The sequence below is a fragment of the Oreochromis aureus genome, linkage group 7 (assembly GCF_013358895.1).
Source record: "Oreochromis aureus strain Israel breed Guangdong linkage group 7, ZZ_aureus, whole genome shotgun sequence".
Lineage (NCBI taxonomy): Eukaryota > Metazoa > Chordata > Actinopteri > Cichliformes > Cichlidae > Oreochromis > Oreochromis aureus.
Genome location: NC_052948.1, coordinates 41,426,764 through 41,436,750, shown reverse-complemented (window position 1 = coordinate 41,436,750; position 9,987 = coordinate 41,426,764).

Genomic DNA, 9,987 nt, shown 5'->3' with positions numbered 1-9,987 from the left:
ACTTTAATCTCAGACAAACCGATTTACTCACGAACAAATAAAACACTGAAAAAAGCCAAACAATTACATTTTTAAGTTATTTAAGTGACTTATATATCATATTTAATCTGAGTAGAGAAAGACTGTGGGGGGAGTTCGCTGTTATCGCCCTGGCTAGCTATCAAGATGGTGGGTAACAGAAGTCTCAGAAAACGTTGGAGCACTTTTACAAATATGTGATATCTTGATAAACCGAGCAGATATTTGAAATTTACACATATACATTCTCCCCAGAAAATATCTTAAAAGTTTATTTTGTGACCCAGAAAGAGTAATAAGAGTAATTTTAAAGCTTAGTAGCAGTTGGAAACTGGAATTGGCTGAGCCACGCTATGAATTCTGGCATATGGTGGGCCACGAAGGATACGACCCATCCTTCAACTTCTGGGAAAAGGAGGACGCATTTGTCGGCTGCATTCGGAGGAGTCTACGAATTTGGACAGCCTTGGTCGCGTCACTGCGACGTAATCGGTCCACAAATGCAGCCTCAGGAGGATGCAGCCTATGAATTTGGACACCCCCATTAATGTCTTATTAATAACAGTAGTGTATGTACTGTATGCCAGGTAGATGGACTGAGCAGTTTTTGTCAAATTTTGTCCTCCCTCCAGCATCTTTGCCCAAATGTCCTTTTTAATTGTGAACAATTTTGCGCAAAATACTGATTTCTTATTTTTTTCCACAGCTTTTTCTTTCAGCAGAATGAACATTGTAGAGATTTCTGATGGAATGCAATAGCAGTGCTTGAAGGGGAAAACATTTGTCTTCTCATTCACCATGGAAATTGCAGCTAACATAACTTTTTTGTGGGTGTTGTACAAGTAAAGAACAGGATTGTAAAGAGGCAACACACACTAAATGAAAGCAGAACATTACAGGTTTTTACAATACCACATTATAGTACTTAGTCAGTCATTACATAAAGTGTTTTTTGGATGAAAAAGCACGGCTGTCTGCTGAGTGTTGCATTCAACATGCAGTCTGTTTTTTTTTTTCACTATCATGGGGCGGAGAAGAGTCGGAATTAGATTTCTGCTCGAGATGAGAAAAGAGAGGCACTTAGAAATTGCTGTTTCATTCTCAGCATTCTGCCAGTCAGTTTGACCTTTCTGCCCTTTTGTCACACTTGATTATAATCACACAAAAGCAATGTGGCTACTGTGAAATGTCAAGTAGGTATATTAATAATAATAAAAAAATACATTTCACATGCTGGCATGCTAGAAAAAAAAAAGCAGTAGACGAAAAGCCATACAATTCATGACTGTCACTGCAAAGCTGAGAAACTGTCAAAAATTATCTATTGTGATGCTGAATTCTAAAACACTCCCCAGAAATAGTTAACTGTCAGCAGCAAAACAGAGAGAAGAACTGAGGAGGAATTTGTCATTCTCCTGATAAAACTCTCCTAATATAAAGTATATCAAGCATCTACCACAATAAAAATGTTAAATGCAGCCCAATTTCTGTATGTTTGGATCCTGAGTTTTGAGTTTTGTTATTGGCTCATGATTACTTCTTGGAGTTATGAAATAATGGATGTTTAGGCTTTGTGTTAGTTAGTCTCAAGTTTAGTTTTGTTATCTATATTTCTAGTTCTTAGTTCCCTGTTTTATTTAGTCAGTTCCCTTTCATGCCAAGTCTGTTTTGGTCTTGCCTCTGTGTGTTCTCCCTTGCGTCCCCAGTATTTAGACAGTTTGGTCTCTGTGTTTAGTTTCATGTTTAGTTTGTAGTCTGTAATCTGTTTTTATATTGATCTATTTCCTTAGATTGCAATATTTAGTTATCTTTGTCTGTGGATCTGGTCATGTCCCCATGTCCACTGTCTGTGCCCTGTCTCTGTGGTTAATTGTGTCAAGCATGTCTTGTCTCCTGTCAGTCATGTGTCTGTGTTTGTTTATTCCTTCCCCGAGTCAGGCTAGTATGCCTGGTGTCTGGAGCTCTGTCTCAGTTTGCTTCCTGTCTAATTTTGATAGTCTGTGTCCAGTGTGCATTGTGTTCAGTTTTGCTTCCCCTGTCTCGTTATTCTGATTTAGTTTACCTGTGTTCCTTGGTGTAGTCCATCTCCCTGATTACCTTGTGTATATTTAAGCCCTTAGTTTCCGTCTGTCCCTCTATGCTGTGTTTTTCCTCCTAGTTCTTCCGGTCCTAGTTTCTGGTAAGTTTTGTTCCTGCCTTGTTCTATGTATGAGATTTTTAATTCCTGTGGTTAACATCCATAAAGCTGTGTTTGAGTTCTAGTCCTGTCTCCAATATCCTGCATATTGGGTCCACACTCTGCCTGCCTCACAGGGCCACATGACACTGCGCATAGTATCAAAAGGTTTGAAGATATAGTTACAGTACTGTACAAAAAACATCTTGTTGAGTTCTTAGTATTCTGACTTTTCTTTCTGCATATTTGTAACACTTACGTTTTTCAGATCATTAAGCAAATTTTATTATCAGATAAAGATAATCTGAGTAAATACAAAAGTTTTTAAATAAAAATGTAATTTATAATAATTAGAAAGGGTCCTGTGTGAAAAGTAATTCCACCCACCCTCCACCAGGATTAATCGTCATCATGACTTAAAACATTTTTTGGAAAGCTGAGTTCAATCTCACTAGCCCCAAACCCAGGCCTGATTATTGACAGACCACTGAAATCAAGCAATCACTTAAATATAACCTGTCAGACAAAGTGAAGATCTCAAAAAGCAACACTTTATGCCACAATCTAAAGAAACTCAAGAACTCATGAGAAACAAAGTCTGGAAAGGGTTAGAAAGCAATTTCTAAGCCACAATGAGAGCCATTATCCACAAAAAAAACTTGTAGTATAAATCACGGGCCTACCAAAACTATTCCAAGAGCACATCATCACTCATCCTGAGGGTCACAGAAGAACCCAGAACAACATTTAAAGAACTTCAGGCCTCACTTGCCTCAGTTAAGATCAGAGTTCGTGATTCAAAACAAGAGAGAGACTGGGCAAAAGTGGTGATCATGGGAGAGTTTCAAAAAAGAAAACCACTGCTAACTAAAAATAACACAAAGGCTCATCTCTCATCAATTTCCCTCAGGATGAATAAAGTATTATCAATCAATCAATCTCACATTTCCCCAAAACATCTTGATGATGCAGACTTGGGAAAATAGTCTGTGGACTGATGAAACAAAACCTGAACTCTTTGGAGGGTTCCCGTTATGTCTGGCATCAAACTAACACAGCCTTTCATAAAAAGAACATCATACCAACAGTCAAACATGATGGTGGTAGCGTGATGATCTGGGGCTGCTTTGCTGCTTCAGGATGACATGCCGTAATTGACGGAACCATGATTTCTGCTCTCTATCAAAGAATCTTAAAGGAGAATGTCTGGCCTTCATTTATACCCTGAAGCTAAAGCACGCTTGAGTTATGGAGCAGGACGGTGATCAAAAACACACCAGCAAGTCCACCTCTGAATGGCTATAAATGAAAGTTTTAAAGTGAACTAGTCAAAGTCCAGACTTTAATCGGTTTGAGATGTTTTGGCATGACCTTAAAGAGGCTGTTCATGCTTGAAACCCTCCGGTGTGGCTATATAAATAATTATGCAAAGAAGAGTGATGTTAAAGACTCATTGCCAGCTCATGCTACCTAGGGTGGCACAACTAGTTACTAGGTTTAGAAGTGCGATTACTTTTTAACACAGGTCAAAGTAGGTTTAGAAAGCTTTTTTTTCCTTTATAAATGAAATTGTTATTTAAAAACCCAGTTTTGCATTTACTTGAGTTATGTTTGTCTGATATTAAAATTTGTTTGATGTTCTGAAACATTTGGGTGTGACAAATATGCACAAAAGTAAGAAATCAGGAAGGGGCAGGGTACTTTTTCATGGCACTGTAGCCGCATTCCACTTTGAGAAAGTATGATGTGTGCACTGGTTGGTGACCCCCTGGCATCAATCGGTAGTGTATTCTCTAACCAGTTGACAAATGGTTGCTGGAGGTTGCTAGTTTACATTAGACAAAACTAGGTGAAACAAGGGTGCAAAAACCTCCTTGTAATCGCTTTGGTCATTAGTAGATTGCCATTGTTGTCCAAAATTTGCGTGAAAGATGCCAAAATGTTTTCAGCTAGTTCATAACTACTTGCTGAGCTATAGTGAAACAGAAAAATGTAAAGCAAAACAGACACCTTAATATTCAAAGTTGAAGGTGAGCCTTTTGAAACACTAGCTGCTGTTGTTGAGTTTTCCAGACAAGCCAGCATCTTCCATGCAAACTACAGACAACCCAGGTAACCTGCTAATGACCAAAGCAATTGCACTGATTTTCAGTGCAGCACCACATACCTCTTTGCAACCAACTTCACCTAGCAACTGCTAGCAACCTTTAGCCATTGCCCAGCTGTCAGGGAACACACATTTTTTTCCCTAGTGATTGCTCCAGGCCTGTATGACTGAAGCCTATGTAATATTGACTCTTCTACAGGACTCATCATGTATCCTTTAAAAAAAAAAAAAACCCATAGTGAATAGTTACTCAAAAGAACAAAAATAATGAAAAAAACATAGTAGATCCCAAATAACCAGAACTAATAGTATGCAAATTGTTATGGATGAAATAAAAGCAAAGTAGAGGAAAATATTATTTCCAAACAGACAGAAAAGATAATTTTGACACTACACTATATCAAAATTCTGACCACTTATAGGGACTGTGGAGAGCCAACTTTGATAATCATCAGCACAGTTATAACTATCAGTTCAACTGACATTACAATCGAAGATAATTGTTCTTTAAAAATGAATCTTCTTCCAGTACAGCAGAGTTCATTTGTATAGAAAAAGAAATACACTTTAACATCGCACAAATGCACTCCAGTGTGTAATTAATAACAGCTATCATATGAATAAAGGCAGGTAAAGAGAGGACTGAGAAGGAAATTAAATTCTGATGCAATGACTTCTGATGAGTTAAGTTTTCTTGTGTAATTCAGATTTTCAAATTGTTGGGGCTAGGTTAGTGTTTTGGTGCAGTATTAATTTAAAAAGGCTTTTTTGTGCTGTTGATCTAAAATACTTTTGCTCAGGCACCAGTGAATCTTTAACAAGCTGAGTTTGCTACTATGGAGGCCTGAAGGCTGCGCAGAATACATTAATAAGGGGGTCCTACTTAATTCATTGAAATGTAAACACCATTTTAAATAGACGCTTTGTTTGGTTTCCCCTTTAGTCCCAGAGGAAAAGAATCAGTGGAGATATAGCTGAAACCAAAATAAGATGTCCCCCACAAGAAATATGTGAGTTATTTATTAAAAGTGAGTTAAACTCATTATTGATGAGAGTTCAGTTACATCTAAAATGCATTGTGGGATTGGAGGGTGGGCGGGGGTACACGGAGAGAGAGAGGAAATAAAGAGAATAAATATGAGCAAATAAATATGAGGGAGGCTGAGTGGGTGGGGAGACAGAGACAAAGTGCATTAGTTCAAAAAAAATATGGGAAGAGGTTTCAATAAAACAAATGTGTAAGATTTGATTATATTGCTTTTTCCATTAGCTGCACAGTGGAAAACAACTAAATAATTAATAATAATCTAAATGTCAAGGGGCTTTCCATTTAGATTCCTTCTGATTTTGTAGCTATTTCATTAAAACTAAATTTTAAAAGGTGTGTGTGTGGCATCAGAGTGCTAATGGAACATCAGTAGAGTTAATTTTATATGGTCTCACATGAAAAGTGATGAAAACTTTATGATTGTAACTTCTGTATCATTAGACCTCTCATACTAATCACACTGAGCTGTTTCCTTCATTGGCTTGAGAAGGCCATGAAATAGATCAAAAGGTTGAGTGGTGTGTATGTTATACTTGTCTGGGACGCAGTTTGCTGTCAGTGATATGGGTTCACTCACAGGGTGACTGAGTGACAGAACGAGCTGGGAACCAGTGACACTGTGAGAGAAAAATAACTTGTAATGGGCTATTACTGCACAAGAGCTCCTCGACTCAGCAATCTGCCTCTGGGATCTTCCCTGCCACTGTGAGAGAATACAAAATAGAGAAGGAACCAGACAGAGAGATTGACTGATGGGCAGAAAAAAGGTAAAGATGCCAGAGGGAAATCAAAGGTGGTGGAAGAGTCTCCAGAGAAATTAGATGATTTAGAAAGGGGTCTTTTCACCTTTCAAAAAAGAACCACGAAGGAAATAAATCTTTGCTCAGAAAATGTCGTGTTTGTATGATATGTGTTTTAGAGGCATAATCTTTTTCTTAATGTAAACAAAGAATTGTCCTACCACCACAGGGGTTTCCACTGCCTTTTCAGGGTTAAGTGGATTCTTATTGTTAAGACATAGAGATGACTGAATACGTACAATGAGCCTTTTATTCATATGCATTATGTCATATCTTCTGTGGGTTAAATAGCACCAGAAAGATCATGATTGGTGCTGAACTTCCTTCACTTAATGACTAATTATCAGGCACTGTAATACATAAGAATGCTTCTATTGGGCTCCTGCATGCATCCTTAAGTTTTATAAGTTATTGTGACAATAACTATCATCAACATCTAGCAAGTACAACAAAATAGTTCATTTTCTTGAATACAGATCATGCAAACCATTAGAAATATCAATTAACAGAGACTACTTGATTCAAAGTATAAGTTAGTTAGGCACAACTTTTAGAGGAGATTGGTCTTTATTTTAAGTTTCTCTTCACAGTTTCAATACTGCTATGCAAGCAGTTGACAAGTATTTGCAAATAAGTCATCGTCACTTTTGCAAGTCATGAGCAATCGTGGCAGTAATGTTTTTCATGGTGTAGTGATTTGTATTTCTAGTTTCCTTAGTTATTCTCTGGTTATATTTCAGAGTTTCTAGTCTTTAGGTTTTGTTACTGTGCTTCCCCCCCGTATTCCACATTTCATGTCTAGTCTCCCTTGTCTTTATGTTCGTTAATCTCCTGTTTGTTTTCTATTTCTTTTCTGTCTCCCCAGTTGGCTGTATTCCCATGTCTGTTTCTTCCCCGGTGTCAAGCCTGTATCTTAGTATGTGTCATATTTCCTGTTTTATTTTGATAGTCCCTTGTCCTGTATTTGGTGTATCCGGTTTGGCTTCCTCCTTGTCTTGTGTCAGATTAGTTCCAGCTGTGTTTTCCTCCTTTTTCCCATCCCCTCGTTATCATTTCTGGATTTAGCCCTCTGTATTTTTCTGCCTGTTGCTAGACCTTCTGCTAATCTGTCCTCATGTTTCCCAGTCTCGGGCTTCTGTATTTTTTTTCTATATACCTAGTGTTTGTGTTTAGCTTTTCCTTGTTTAGTTTTGACGGTTTATCTAAGTCTCCCCTTGCTTTTTGTTTGTAAAAATCAACGACTCACTTTTTTCTTACTCCACTTCGGTCTCCTTTGTCCGTATTTGGGTCCACACTTACTCTCCACCGTCTGCCACAGCAAACGTGACAGCAACACGTTATCACTCTTTGCCACTAAATTCACCTAGAGACTGCCAGAAACCTCCAGAAACCACTTGCCAACCAATGTCTAGGAATGTGTGACCTTTTTGGGCCTTTAGTTTATGTGTTGTTTCCAAAAGGTAGTATCATCAATATGAATTTAAGCTAATGACAAATTATACTGTTATACTGACAATACACAGGCTAGGGACTGGAAAGGAACTATGATAGCTCATGAAATCGGTTAAAACTACAAAGGGCAGTAACCCACAGTAGCAAAAAATATACCAGAGTTCACAAAAGAAATTATTTTGTGATTTATTCCCGAGAGAATCATTTCTCACCACTGCACAGCTACACTGGACACTTAGAGTCCCCCCAGTTCCCATGTCCCACTCTTACCCCTGGTTGCTTCAAAATCTCTTAAAACACAATTATTCAGGTAAGCATTTCATCAGAGGGGTGATATTCATAGGAACAAGGTGCAGAGGCAAGTTATGAAAGGCTCGCCAAACTTATTTATATGGACACAGTGAAAAACCTGCGAGTACTTACTTGTAATTCACCTCCAGCATGGGATATAGACTCTCAACTTCCCAGTGATGTGGGAATTTTAATACTGATGGTTTAAGCAGACTGAATGTTCGTCCTAGTCCAGGTGAGCACAATTGGATGTGTTTTTCTATGGAGGAGACTTTTAATCTCCACAGGTTAGTGAAAGGAAACTAATGTCCCAGTCAAGACAATACTGATGGTTAATTAAGATGTGCAGAAAAGTTTTCCTTTATTTTCATGAAGTGATTTGAACTCCATCAGGTTCCTTGTCTCAGTAAGTGTTCAGTGGTTTTATCTGTACCTAAAAATAAAGCCACCAAAATCATTCAGTGAATAAAGGCCTTTGGCACTCTCATCATGAAAACCTTTGAGGATATTGTGCAATTCAAACAAAATTGGATTCACTTCTTTTCTTACAGGGCAGGCAGAGTTGTTGAGGATGCCAAGGGCACTCCACTTAATAGGGTCCTGGATTACCTGGATGGTGGGAAGAATTCTGTTTTTTTTATTTTATTGACTTCTCCCTGCTTTCAGTTCTATCCATCATCACATTTTAGCTGATGAACTTACCAGTAACTGCCTGTTTTTCTTTTCTTTTTTTTTTTTTTTTTTTTTTTTTTTAACTGACAGGTCTCAAAAGGTAAAGCTCTGTAATCTTTTATGTAATGCTTTTTTTTTTTTTTTTTTTTTTTTTTTTTTTTTTTGTGCATTTGTCTTATACGTAAACCCCCAAAATATGACACAAATTTTCTTTTTATTTTCCATACGGAGAGCGGATGACTCCCATCAATGCATTGCTGATCAGTGATGAACAATCGAATTGATGAATTAACTGAGTAGTGTAAAGGTTTCTTTTTGGACATCAGTTGACCAACAATTGAAGACTTCATGAAGAACTCTCTTGCTCATCTTTGTTTTATTTGTTTCCAGGCCGTTGAAGTTGTACGGCTTCACAAGTGTGACAGGCAGCAACGATGTTAGCTTTTGATCCAAACACTGGTGAATTATGTGGGAAGGTCCATCTGTTGTTGTACTTTTATCAGAAGCACTACAGAGCCCAAAAGTTTTGATCTAGACTCAAATTGCATGAGAATGCTTTAGCCTCATTGCATTGAGTTGGTACTCAGAGAAAGGTCATTTTCTTTAGGTAAAAAGTTTTGGGTTTTTTTTTTTTTTTTTTAACTGCTAGAAACAACCTAAACAACCTCTTCCAACTGTTAAAGGTCAGAGTCTCTAATAAGGCCCAGTCAGTCCTCACTGACCTGCTCACCCTTTGTTAAATAAGTTAAGATTGCTTTGAACTCATTTGTCCCTTATTTGTATCGTTTTAAATGAAGTGATGCAGCTTTATTTGTTTTGCGTGACTTGTTTGTGTGTTGACTGTTGGTGATAACTGTGCAACAAGTTGCTCCTCAGAGATAATAAAAATGACTTTGACCTTTAATGAAATCAGGTGTTCTGCGTCTGTTGTGTAACTAATCTTTTTTTCATGTTGTAGAGTGTCCTGCGTCACACTAGAAATAAATAATATATTTTGACAGCTACTGTGCAGAATATAGTGAAGTTTGAAATTAATTTCCATAGCTTTAGTTGCCCTCGAGTGTTGCTGATTGCTTCATCCCTAAGTCTACTGTGGATTGTTCATCTGTGTGTGCTGTTTCTTGCTCTCTCCACCGTCTCAAGTACCTCCCTTTTCCAGTTGAGCCAGTGAGTCGTGCTCAACTAACTCCACTCAGTAATCAACACTGGGAATACCTCAGCGTTGGAAAAGCAGATGGCTGGGGCCAGAGTGCCTTTGTCCAGGCAGTGCTTAAGGCTTTTGGTTGTGGCCGTTTCCTCCCATAGGTGAAGTACTGTGTTCTTTTAATCAACTTAACCCGATCTTTTCAACAGCTCACAAGTTACACAATAGGTTTCTTTGTACTCAGTGGTTGTCTTTTTAAAGTTTAACTATCATTAAACA